This window comes from Nothobranchius furzeri, chromosome 7 (genome assembly GCF_043380555.1).
Source record: "Nothobranchius furzeri strain GRZ-AD chromosome 7, NfurGRZ-RIMD1, whole genome shotgun sequence".
Taxonomy (NCBI): domain Eukaryota; kingdom Metazoa; phylum Chordata; class Actinopteri; order Cyprinodontiformes; family Nothobranchiidae; genus Nothobranchius; species Nothobranchius furzeri.
In genome coordinates this window covers 51,271,100-51,283,748 of record NC_091747.1, presented here as the reverse complement: position 1 = coordinate 51,283,748, position 12,649 = coordinate 51,271,100, and the positions used below count along the sequence as shown (strand labels likewise).

Genomic DNA, 12,649 nt, shown 5'->3' with positions numbered 1-12,649 from the left:
CTTAGGCCAGGTTCTTCCTCGACTGCTAAAACTAAAAGTGAGCAGCTGTGAATTTGGATGGTCTAGCTTTCATTTTTGACAAAAACTATGTGAGAATACCACACCTCAGACCCGCCTTTAAAATTCTGGGGAAATGAGAACGCTTTTCAGGACACATTTAGAGTATCCTTCAAATTTGGACAGCCTTGTTTCTTGCTTTGACATAATTTACCTTAAAATGCATACTTGGAAGGACGCAGACCCTGGACTTGGACACAGTCCATTTAGTGGATTGGTGGTATTTAACATAGTTTTGATAGAAAACAAGCTAACGACTGGCTATGGAGCTTATTCCCTTTGCATTGCCATGGATTTCACATTTCAAGGTTATTCCATCAGTAATATTAAAGCAAGTAGCCAGCTCTGCTAAAACTTAAATGTAAATAACCATAAAATGTGACATTTGATTGATTTAAATAGTTTGAAATAACAATTAAATGAACTGCTGTGAAATGTTTAAGGTTAGAGTTTCAAAATCAGATTTTTTATTTTTTTAGTGGACAAGGAAGGCGGCCATCTGCTGATTGGAGGTCTACGACACAGCGGCATCTACTGATTTGGAGGAAATATTTTGTTTTGGTCCATTGAAACTAGGCAGCAAAATCTCACATCAACAATATTTCATACTTGATATTATCGGTTAGGTCGTCCACTCGCTGTAGCACTAGGTTACACTCTCACTAGCCGTTAGCTCATCAGTCATGAAGGATATAAACTAATTCTCCAAACAGAGGCCATTCTAGAAGTAATCTGATTGGATCTTTACACAGGAACACAATTTTAAACTGCCAAAATATTTCTGTAACTAATGCATTTGAATAACCTTCATCCTCATCATCAGTCACCTTCTGCACAGACTCCCAAACATCCCATAAATCAGACTTTCAATTTAAAGGTTCCTTTTCTGTTCCGGTGATCATGTATTCAAGTCAAACCCAAATTTAACAATCTTCTCTAAATGCTACTTTCCCAATCTTCTTTCCTCCTCCACTTTATTCTGCACCGGTGCCCGGTGACATCTTGTTCCTTTGCTTCTGACCTTGTCTTGTGACACCAGCCCATGCGCTTTTTGAGGAGCGGAGCCAAGCGTGTAGAGACAAACGTCCTCTCCCGTGCTCCCCGTCACCCCTTTACTCAGAATCGCATTCCGTGCACGCTCTAATTATCCCGTTTGATGAGAAACAGGGCTCTCTACACCGCCGCTGCTGCTCTGACTCCACAGCCATCTCCAGCCATGGCAGGTAGATGTGAAGCTCCTCTTCTTCTCATCATTACCGCACAAGATACCTGGCTAATTATAGCTGCGCTCTGCTGTAATGGAGACAGCCACATGAGGATGGAGAGGACACGTTTCTGGAAAAGGAAGATATGGAAACGAGGGTATTAGCAAAAGAATTTGTCTCTGAAAAAAATTCACACGCCACGTTTTGGTTTTGACGTGTGTGTGTGTGTGTGTGTGTGTGTGTGTGTGTGTGTGTGTGTGTGTGTGTGTGTGTGTGTGTGTGTGTGTGTGTGTGTGTGTGTGTGTGTGTGTGTGTGTGTGTGTGTGTGTGATAACTGCTTCTCTGACCCAGCATGTTCTCTTTCCATTCCCACCCCCACCCCATCCCCCCACCCCCACCGTAGTGGTTCTCCTCCTTGGGTTTATGCAGCATCATTCATAACCACAGCACCATCCTCCTTCTCGTCTTTCTCCTCGTCCTTTTCACTCATCTTCCCGTCCTCTTTATTCTGGTGAAGTCCTTGATTCACATATGTTCAGCTGAGGAGCTCCTATATGCCAGCACAGCCGGAGAAACAAAGACAGGCCGCAGTTAATTACCTATCATTTAGAGCAGATGGCTGCAGATGATATGTAAATGTGTGTGTGTGTGTGTGTGTGTGTGTGTGTGTGTGTGTGTGTGTGTGTGTGTGTGTGTGTGTGTGTGTGTGTGTGTGTGTGTGTGTGTGTGTGTGTGTGTTTTCTCTCTAAGTGTGATTGTTAATTTGACTGTATGTGTCTTCTCTTCCAATAAAGCACACTGTATTGTCGCTTACCTCCTGAAATTAAATTCTGTGTCATTTTCCAGAACAAAAAGACAAATAATGTTGAATTTTTTTTAATTATTGCCAGCCCTCATTTGTCCATCAGTTGTTGTAGACATCGCTGAGAAAAAAAAGACATTAAACACAAAATATTGTTCTGCAAATCTGAACTCTGGATTAGTTTGCCATGTGTGTGCAGAGGATTGTGAAGCTAGGCCTAGTGAGTCGTTTGAGATGTTTTGTTTGACCGATTTTTCCCCTCTTTAAAGAATTTGCCACAGTCATGAGCTGGTTTCTGATCAGAAGGAATAAATAATAAACTGCAGCAAACTCGGTGATCGAGGAAGAGCTGCACCAGAGGAGGAGGGAACCAGATCAACAATCCTGCAAGAAGAGCCTGTTTTATAATCTTTCTTCACACTGTGCGTTAAACAATTTCTCACCAACAAGTGTGTGAATATCCGTGTAAATGCATTTTTTCTTGTGCATTGTGCTTCTGCATGAAACAATCTCATGTATGTTTATTCTCCACCAACACACCCAGCAGGAGTCTGGGAATATGTGCGACTCCAAGTTTGCAACGCCACAGATGGAGACCCACTAATTTACTCATTATGGAGATTTAATATGAGAGAATGCTGCAGCAGTGATCTAATGTAGCCGCTCAGGTTGGGTTTTTTTTCTTTCATTGAGCCCAATTCATACTCGGACACTTAGAAAATGAAGTAAGTCTCTCTCCTTTTTTAAATATTTGCACAGATTAATTTTTTCATGCTCAGGCTCGACTCAGTCTGCTCTGCAGCAGCAAATGGAACCCGTTTACAAGATGGTTATTCCCTATTGGCTCCCGAGTGAGCGCAGCTCTTTCACAGCTCTGAGGACTTAACGCTGCTCCAGGCCGATTTATGGCATGATGGGAGAGAAGGCAGTTGTGTGAATAAAAATCTATTTATCCAATCAGAAAAGTCACAGGATGTGCAATTTCAACTCCAAATATTTTAGTTAAAAACAATTGGATTGATTAATTGGCATTTGGAAATGTATGTCTGTTTCATTATTTCAAGCTGACTAAGAAGAAAATCCCAATAAATTGGTTGAATGTGATTTTTGACAGTCTAACAGATCTATTGTAAAGTCGAGGAAATTCGAGTATTCAGTGTTTTGGTCTTTTAGAAACGGGAACAAAATTTTTAAGGTCCCCCCCCCCCCCCCCCCCCTGCTAAGTCTGTTATGTGGCCGGAATAAAACCAATAGCTTTTTGGCTTTCCCTTGTAACAATGAGGCCCCCTGGTGGCAACAAGAGACATTGCAACTTCAAAAACCGTGTTATTTTTGGTTTTTCTCATTATCACCTGTCATGTGTGCGCAAGTGTGTGTGTGTGTGGGGGGGGGGGGGGGGGGCGGCGTGTGTGTGTGTGTGTGTGTGTGTGTGTGTGTGTGTGTGTGTGTGTGCGTGCGTGTGTGTGTGTGTGCGTGCGTGTGTGTGTGTGTGTGTGTGTGTGTGAGTGAGTGAGTGTGCATGTGTGTGTGTGTGTGTGTAAAGGCCATCACGTAATGCAATTTTTATTAAATAAAATTAATACACATTTATTTTATTATGAATCATCCACATACGGTAGTTTAATTTTATGCTGTGCACAATGCAGATAAAGAGTCGTGCATCATTTAAGACCATTGAAATCATACATTCAAATCATGTCTGTGTGGCTAAAAAGCTAAATAAACAAGAACAGGCCTGTTGCAACAAACAATCCAATTGCCTTGGGCCCCAAGCTGGGCCCCATGGGCCCCAGGACAATGACAAACTCAGGACAAACTGTATAAGCTGCCCCTTTAAAACGTTATATGTTTTATGTAAATACTTAAATGCAAACAGTAAAGCATTTGCACTTTCACAAATGTATTTTATTGATAGAATGTTTTAGGGCAACTTCAACTTTTGAGTGAGCATGGGGGAGGCTATAAGTCAATTTTGCCTTGGGCCCCCAAATGTCTTGAAATGGCCCTGGACAAGAACATAATAGAAACACACACAGCTTCAACTTATGAATTATCTCTGGTTTTTGTAGATTCATTTAAGATCATTTGCATTAGCAGTCACTAAAATCTTTATACCTGAGGCAATTATACATGTGATGAGCTGAAATGCGACATTTTAGTAGCTGAGAGTCATCGCTAAGTCAAACTTTGAGCATTAACTGGTCATGTGAGAGCTTGCACATAAAGATTTAATGAAAAAAACTCCGCCTGAAAAGTAATATCACCAGAAAGCAAACAGCACAGGACTCTGATTAGCCTTTTATCTTTGATTAACAAGTTGTATGCATCTGCTTTACACTGACTGTGTATGCTAACTCATTTTCATGCTCATCATTCCCCTTTCTTCCTAACAATAACACTCAATATCTCCCTCATCCACCTGCAGCGTGAACACTGCACAACTTTGATCTGCTGCTGCTCATCCTCCGTATCTCTCCTCAAGCAGAAAACCATTACATACGCTTTATTTATATGTGACAGATGCACTTGTCATTCAAAGGGAAGCTCAGATCCTTGGCAATCAAAGGTGCAGGAGATGCCTCCAGAGCCTGCGTTAATATGCATGAGAGAGGGAGCTGTCCGATGATGTAATTGCAGCAGAAACGAAGGTCAGTGCATTTTTATTAATTTATTTTTTTGCCAGGCTATGCACAATATCAAAGCCCAGATGTCCACAATCCACTTAGGTTCGGTTATAGTCATCTGTGCATTTGCAAAACAGAGGATGACTTTACTCACAGGAGTGAGTCAAAAGATGAAAACCCTGTTTTTAATTGTAACGTTGGACTTTTGATGCTCTCACATGACAATGACATGCTCTGGTTTCTCCAACATCACACTGGGGCCTTTCATCCAGGGAGCGAAGCTGTTTACAAGCCCCTCATCTGCCCGTGTGGTTCAAGGCGGCTCTAGTTCTGAATGTAATGGATGTGCCTTTTATTTATATTTCACCTCTGGTCCTGATTTTGCCTCAAGGTCTTTTTCTCTACATATCAAAGCAACGCATCCTAATGCGAGCACCCAATTATGAAGACACATCTCAGTCAGTATAATGGGATGTATACCTCGCCTTATAAATGAGAACCACCATGTTTGTCTTTGTTGTGCTTGAATGTTCAGACTTTATGTAATTCTAGTTTTTTTCTTTGTTTTCTTCCGCAGAGATGCAGCAGATTTACAGAAACAGGACAGACTCAATTCTTTGGGCATGTCGGTCTCTGTAGGAAAAAGCTCTAGCGCTCCTGTTTCAGGAAGTAGAAATGAGCCAGATCAGAGGTGAGCGGAACACGGCAGGGTTTGTAGTCTTATTTCCTGACATCCGGACATCTCGCCTCTGATTAGCTAATTTTTTATTGTTATTTATTCCCACAAATAACACAAGCCTGAAGAAGTTCTGCCATGTTGTGCAGTTGCTAATGTTAACAGTTAGCTTCTATTAACCGACGCGTGCTCTGCTCTCTCGGATGCTGAATTAACATTTTACATGACATGAAATTGTTTTTGCTAGTTTCAGTAAAACTCATTTGCAAAAGAAGCTAGAGAGCTAAGACATTTCTTGCCTCAGATCTTTTCTGACTTTGCTTTATTTGACCTCAAAAAAATAATACAATAACCATCGGTGTCAACTTTTGTGAAGAAAATAATGTCCTTCTACATCATTTTCCTTTTTCTTCATTATTCGTTTGCTCCTCAGTTTGATTGTTTCTGGGTTTAGACGATAGGGTTAGGATGCAGAAATGCACAATGGTCAAAGACATGGAGGACAACAATGTTCTATACTCTCTTGTAGAAATACTGTAAAGCTCTGGGAAATCAAAAACTGCAAGTATCAACTTTTCCTTCATGTTTACCCGGAGATGTACTGAGAAGCATCCTGTCCGCTCATCGGTCAATGAAAGCTCCACTGATTGGTCCTTGTCTGAACGACAGCGATGAAAAGTTGAAATTTTCTCAACTCTCTGGGATTGTGTCGCTGGCTTGCCTGTGCACGGCACATGCGCGAGTGCAAGATTTCACATGCACGTTTTTCACTTAGCAGGAGGGAGACCCCGATTATCGCTTTATCGTGCATGTCTCTTTGAAAATGAATGGAGAGGCGATGTCGCGTCCCATGTGTCGAGCACATAAGGTTTATCAATGTTCTTTAAAAGTCCGACTGTAGTCAGACTAAGGCAATAATTTGGTTTCCTCTTACTGCATGTAAACCCACTGATTGACTGTAGCTTTGTGCATCTCAGGATACCTGGGAACTAAATGTCCGTGCTATCACTAAAGGTAGGGTTTCATCAGCAATCTTAAAGACCAAGTTCACTCTTTTTTTTAACACATTTGCACTGATCTTTAGTTTAAACGAATGTGTCGATCTCTGTAGAAAAAAATCTCTGGCACTCCTGTTTCAGGAACTAGAAGTGAGCCTGAGGAGACGGGAGCAGAAGACGACAGGATTTAGTCTTATTTCCTGATAAAAGGGCATGTTGCCTCTGATTGGCTAACAGCACCATGACTCTACCCAGGGGCGGATTAAGGACTGAAGAAGATCCGGGGCTTAACACACACGCGCGCACACACGTGACACACACTAGTCAACATATATATTTGTCTTGTAACACATAATTTTTAATCTGAAGCTACATATTAAGCATATTCAGGGTAGAGTATTGTTCCTGTTAGTGTTTACTGTGAGATGATAAATATTCCCTTTCTTTCTCCAACAACTTTACCTGATAGTAAGCTAACTTTAGGCAAACCAGCAGCACAACAAATATTTTCAAATAAGACTCACAAACCTGAGTCAACTCCAGTATCATCACAGCTGGGGTTCTGTCGCAGTACTTTTTGTCTAAAAAACGTCCTTATGTCCATCTTCACTCATGCGTTTCAGGCAGAGAGTGTAGAAAAAGCCAGGCACTGCAGAAGAAGCCGGCTGCTGAAGGGCTTCTTCTTCAGTGGTGGAGGCTCAGGCAGGCTGTATACAAACTACTGCTAGCTGCGCCCTCTCTGTTGGACTTTGGTACTGCATGTTACTTCCACGTTTGAGATACGGGGCTTTTCATTAAAGATTCGGGGCTTGAGCCCAAGTAGCCAGGCCTAACGCCGCCCCTGACTCTACCAGTGACTCCATTTGCTTTGCAAAGTTGATGTTTTCCTCCATATGTGTTATTACACAAGCATGAAGGAGTTCTTGTGTTGTGGAGCTGCTAATGCTAATGGTTAGCTTCTACTAGCTGAGACATTCTTTGCTCTCTCCTGGATGCTAAATCAACAACAACCTTCCCTTTTGTGAGTCAACAAGTTAAAACAGCTTCTCAGTGAACTTGACCTTTAAAAGCTTAAAGAAAATGCGATATCCAGATTCTTGGGAATCCCCCAGAATTAGCGGCATGGTACTCCACTTCCTGTAAACTAGGCTTTCCATGAGCTCCTGTCAGTGTTAATAACCACAGAGAGCTACCTCAGGGCTGTTTTGCCATGCTGCCATCGTGGAGAGGGGGTGATGTTTCAACATGGAGGTGGGGGTGTCTCAGATTGTCCGCTCATTTAGCTCTCTTGCACATGTATCTCTAACGTAAAGATTCATCATTAACGCTGCTGGAGATGGCGAGCTCGCTTACACAAGGTGAAATGTCTGAGCCGATGCTGAGGGCAAAAAAATACCAACAAATATTCAGAAGTGCTGATATCAGCAGAGTACACAGGGATGGATGAGGGGAATAGGAGAAGGAAAGAGTAAGGATGAGAGAGAATAGGGGGAGGGGGTAAGAAAGGGGTCCAACGCCTGTAATCAGATCACTAGCCACAGAACAAGGAGTGAGTGAAATCAATAGAGACGGCATTTGCACATAGTGGTCCAAACGGTATACGTGTATATAAATCTGTGTGTGTGTTTAGAGTCCAGGCCTGAGAAGCCAGCATGTCCTATTCCATTCCCTGACACCTTTTCATTTCATTTCTAATGCATTACATTTCAGTCTTTTCTTGTCTGTGCTACACCCTGTGAAGCTAAAACCTCACTGTTGTAGTTCAGGGCACATTCCAGCCTTTGAATTCAATAACTCACAGCTTGTGTGTCTTCAGCCATCAGCTTCAGAGCACAAGAGTGGACCTGTAATGGAGTGTGGTACCAAACCCTTTTGGATGCAGCCATTTGTTCACTTCATCTGTTTTATTTATTTTTTCTACTGGGGATGCCTAACTCATATTTATGAGGCTTAAATCTGAACTCCAAGTGTCCTAAAACAGCAGTGGAGCACTATACTGTCATAGAAACATATCAGTGCACAAAATGCAAGAACAGCAGTGTCCCTGTATCTTAATCTATTGTCCTTTTATTTATTCCTATCATTTTTTCTTTTTAAAGGGACAATTAGCAACTTTTTCATATTTCTAAATAACTTTCCTGAGATATTATGTGCTAAAATTGCCCTTTAGGCAAGGCAGCTTTATTTATATAGCACATTTCAAACGCAGGGGCAATACCATGTGCCTTACAAGTTGCATGAAATGGCACGACAATAACCAGGAGAACACAAATAAAAATATATACAGATAAAATTATAATTTAGAGCTAAAAGGAAAAGACAGAATTAAGTTAATGCATAGCATAGCATAGCATAGTTTATTTATATAGCACATTTATAACGCAGCATGGGAGCTGCCCAAAGTGCTGCACAGGCTAAAACAAAACACAACTATTCGAAATAACTAAAACAGAGGATATAAATCCCAATCAAAAGCAGATAAAACATGATGAATACTAAGAACACATTAAAACAATGATACAATAAAACACTAAAATGAGTCACTGTCTAAAAGCCAAAGCGTAAAAGTGGGTCTTTAAACGAGATTAAAAAACCTCCAGAGGTGGAGCCTGCCGAACTCCAATGGGCAATGAGTTCCGTAGCTTTGGGCCAGCATGGACAAATGCTCGTTCACCCCGCGATTTGAATCGCATCCGCGGCATACACAGCAGCAAAAGGTCAGCCGACCTCAATGTGTGCGTGGGCACATATGGAGTGAGCAGGTCAAAGAGATAGGGAGGTGCCAGGTCATTGAGAGCTTTAAATACAAAGGTCAGTAACTTAAACTGCACTCTGAAAATGACAGGGAGCCAGTGAAGATGTACCAGGACAGGAGTAATGTGGCTACGTCGGTGTGTACTCGTCAACAACCTGGCAGCAGCGTTCTGGACGACCTGCAGCCGATTCAGGGCGGATACCGGAACACCAATGAGGAGAGCGTTTGCGTAGTCCAAGCGAGAGGTAATGAAGGCATGGATTTCTACGGAACATTTTCTGCAAGAAAAGATGTGTATGTGTAATAAATGAACAATTAGTAGGAAGTACATTTACCTTCCAGTCACATATGAAACCTCATCTACCATATTTATTTGGTGCATGTTTTGGGACACCTGTGCAACATTTTACCCTGAGATCATCTCACAATTCTGCTTACATTACAAGCATGCAGAAAACTTTCCAACCAAGCAGTAGCATCATCACTGATTTGTGCGTTGATTGTTGCCAGGAAACATTTGAACAGATTAATGGCCCTGAAATATTCCCTGCTGCTCTGAAAGCTGCCTACATGCATTACATAAGCATTTCATTTGTCCAGCAAAGACTAAAATGTGAAGGCAACTCACACCGATTGCTAACTAACACACACTGCATTATTCACACTATTGTTTGCAGAACATCACAAATCACTTGCTTGTTCTGATAATTATACCATTCACAACAATCAAAACTACCTAGAATTAATATAAAAGGTGTGGTCAAGTCTTTAATAGTCAAAAAGTTGTTGGTTTGTGCAGTTTTTCCTTTTTATTTCAACAATTATGCTCATCTGTCATTGTCTGGGAAACAGATTTTGGTTTTTGTTTATAATACATCTGATATTTTTTATTGTCATTCACATACAACACTTTCCGCTGTCTCTTACAAGCTACAATGTGTGTTTTATAAATGATTTAATGGTCCCAACTCTGAAAAACCTCATCCACACTAGAAAAGAACCTATTTGGGTAATAGGAGCTTTAAATACATACAAACTTGATTGGTGTGGCATTAAAAAGGTAGGTTTATCATCTGATTCCTTTTAAAGGTTGCTGCCTCCCTGTGGATGTTCCTCAAAATAACACTGTTGCTAAAATTCACTCAATATCTCCTCTTTGTGATTGTAACTACCCAAAAAATGTGAACAAACTATATGAAAGGTAATCTATAATAAAAAAAAACTTAAGAAAAAACAGCCACCTACTACTATTAAAATCAAAATGTCATTTTCACTGTAATTATTTGCCCTATTCAGCACCCGCATTAACAGAATTACAAAATATTAGAGTGTCGAATCACTCCATTCTGTTTCTTTGTGTGCTGAACAATACAGTCTGCTCAGCTGAGCTCTAGATTATCTCAACGTGTTGGGCAAAATGCTCAGTCTCTACTTTCAGCTCACAGATAATGATATAACCATGGCAACGCAGACACCACATCTACGCTTTCCTGTGGACTTTTTGTTAATAAACTGCAGATAAACGATGTTGTGTTCAGTGACCATAAGTTTATTTCCTTTCATATTAACCTAAATTCTGAATCTCTTTTACCAGACTCTGCCAAGCAAAGACGTATTATCAACAGTTCTACCATTTTTAATTTCTCCTCCCTCTTTGACTTTGTACCTCCTTCTGATGACGTAGCTCCTTACTGACTCATTTCATGATCACTGCCTCAAAATTCTAGATCAGGTTGCCCCACACAAAACCAGCCGCAGTTCCCGTGCCGCCAGTTCACCTTGGCTGAACAACCAGATTCTTGATCTTAAACGCTCCTGTAGAAAAGCAGAACGACGGTGGAAGAGGACAGGTTTGATTGTTCATTGCGAATATTTTAAAGAACTTCTCGAGTCATACAACAAAGCTGCCTGGTCTTCTTTCTTCAGCATGCCAAAATAAGAATAATCCTAAGGTTTTGTTTGATACCATCTCCAGCATCGTTTCTTCTCCTCCTCAGCAGGCTCGGCTATCTTCAGCTGATGATTGTAACATATTTCTCCACTTTTTTTGCAAACAAGGTGTTGAATCTAAGATCTAGCATTCCACCAGCTCCCCCCATCAGCGAGGAGGCCCCTCATTGCTCCGAGTCTTTCGCCTCCTTCCAAATCACACTAAATGACATCGGTTTCCATCAAGCCCCCACAACGCTGCTCAAAAATTGAGGCCAACCCGGAAGTACCAAAAATTGCAGGGGACATAGAAGGGGGACATAGAAGGGGGTGCGCGGCTAAATAAGTTTGGGAACCACTGCACTAGAGGGTTTTTTTTCACACTACAAATGTATTTAAATAGCGAGTGAATGAGAGCTTTGAATTAAACATTTTTTACCTTGCCACCTTGTGTTGTCTCAATTTTGATGCAGTTTTGAGCCAGACTGTAACACGTGGGGGCTCATCTGGGATCAGAAATTTCCTGCTGGGGGAGCCCCTGGCTACGTTGGAATAGCTACAGCTCCTACAGCCAGTTGGAGTTACAACAAACTTATTTCAATTGTAATCTAATGTGAAAAGTTTATAAAATGACGTTTACATGAACCATCTGATGCATAGCATACTAGACATGTTCTAGACATGCAGCAGCTGGAAATTAGTTCCACACAGCTGGTCCCACAAGACTGCAAAATCACAGGAGAATAGCAATATCACTAATGATTTTGCCATTTCACATTATAACAAGCAAGGAGAACGACAGCAGCATGTATCCAAAAGACATGCGTTATTTTTACTTTTGCCAAAGAGGTCTCACAGCCAATGGTATTTTTTAAGGGCGGGTTTTTAATGCATGAATTAAAATTAATTAATTAGAATAAAATAAGTTGTTAAAAAATGTAACACTTGAGTCCAAGTGCTCTAGCCTGACAAGCCATCCTATACAGTATATGTGAAAATAGTCTGGCCACAATCCATAAACGGCTCACAGTCGTGAGACCGGGTTGACGGGTCAAGCTTGTGCGTAATCATAGGCGCTTTCTGAGCTGAAGAGGATGTGAGATTCTGGGATTCTCCTCAGCCAGGCTCCTGGATGTGTCGCCACATTCACTATTCAGCACTATTCAGCCAAAGTTTCGTAATCAGGGAACATTTTCTAAGTGACAAGTCTCACCTCAGTCGGAGGAATCTTCCTGCATGCGCTCTGGTTCTGCAACGCGCTCCAAGCCCCTCTCCACATCTTCAGCTCGCTGTACACCTTACGTACACGCTGACAGCGAGCTGCGCTGAGCAGTGTCCAGCTCAGATGTTCAGATGGGAATCTTTTCTGGAGTGATTTAGCTACATCTGCGATGTGCGAAACGAATAAAATGTCAGTTCGTCTGCATGCGTCGGGGTAATTCTTTATATTCGTTCTCCATCAAAATAATTGGTCAAATACGGGAACTGTCCGGTCAACACAAGCCCTGCTTTTAACTGTTCTGTTTTCTTGTGAAAATTGTTGCAAAGAGATATAATTTAACTTGATTAACACCAGAGTCAGGAGCACTGCGCCATTATCTCC

The 12,649-nt window shown here is 41.4% G+C and overlaps 1 long non-coding RNA gene across 1 annotated transcript; it reads left to right on the top strand.

Moving 5' to 3' along the window:
• Nucleotides 1–295: 295 nt before the first annotated feature.
• On the top strand, nucleotides 296–12,225 carry LOC129167104 (uncharacterized). Its single transcript, XR_011521162.1, has 4 exons — nucleotides 296–1,419; nucleotides 4,604–4,712; nucleotides 5,266–5,379; nucleotides 9,208–12,225. It is a non-coding gene; the product is annotated as an uncharacterized lncRNA (long non-coding RNA).
• Nucleotides 12,226–12,649: the final 424 nt, after the last annotated feature.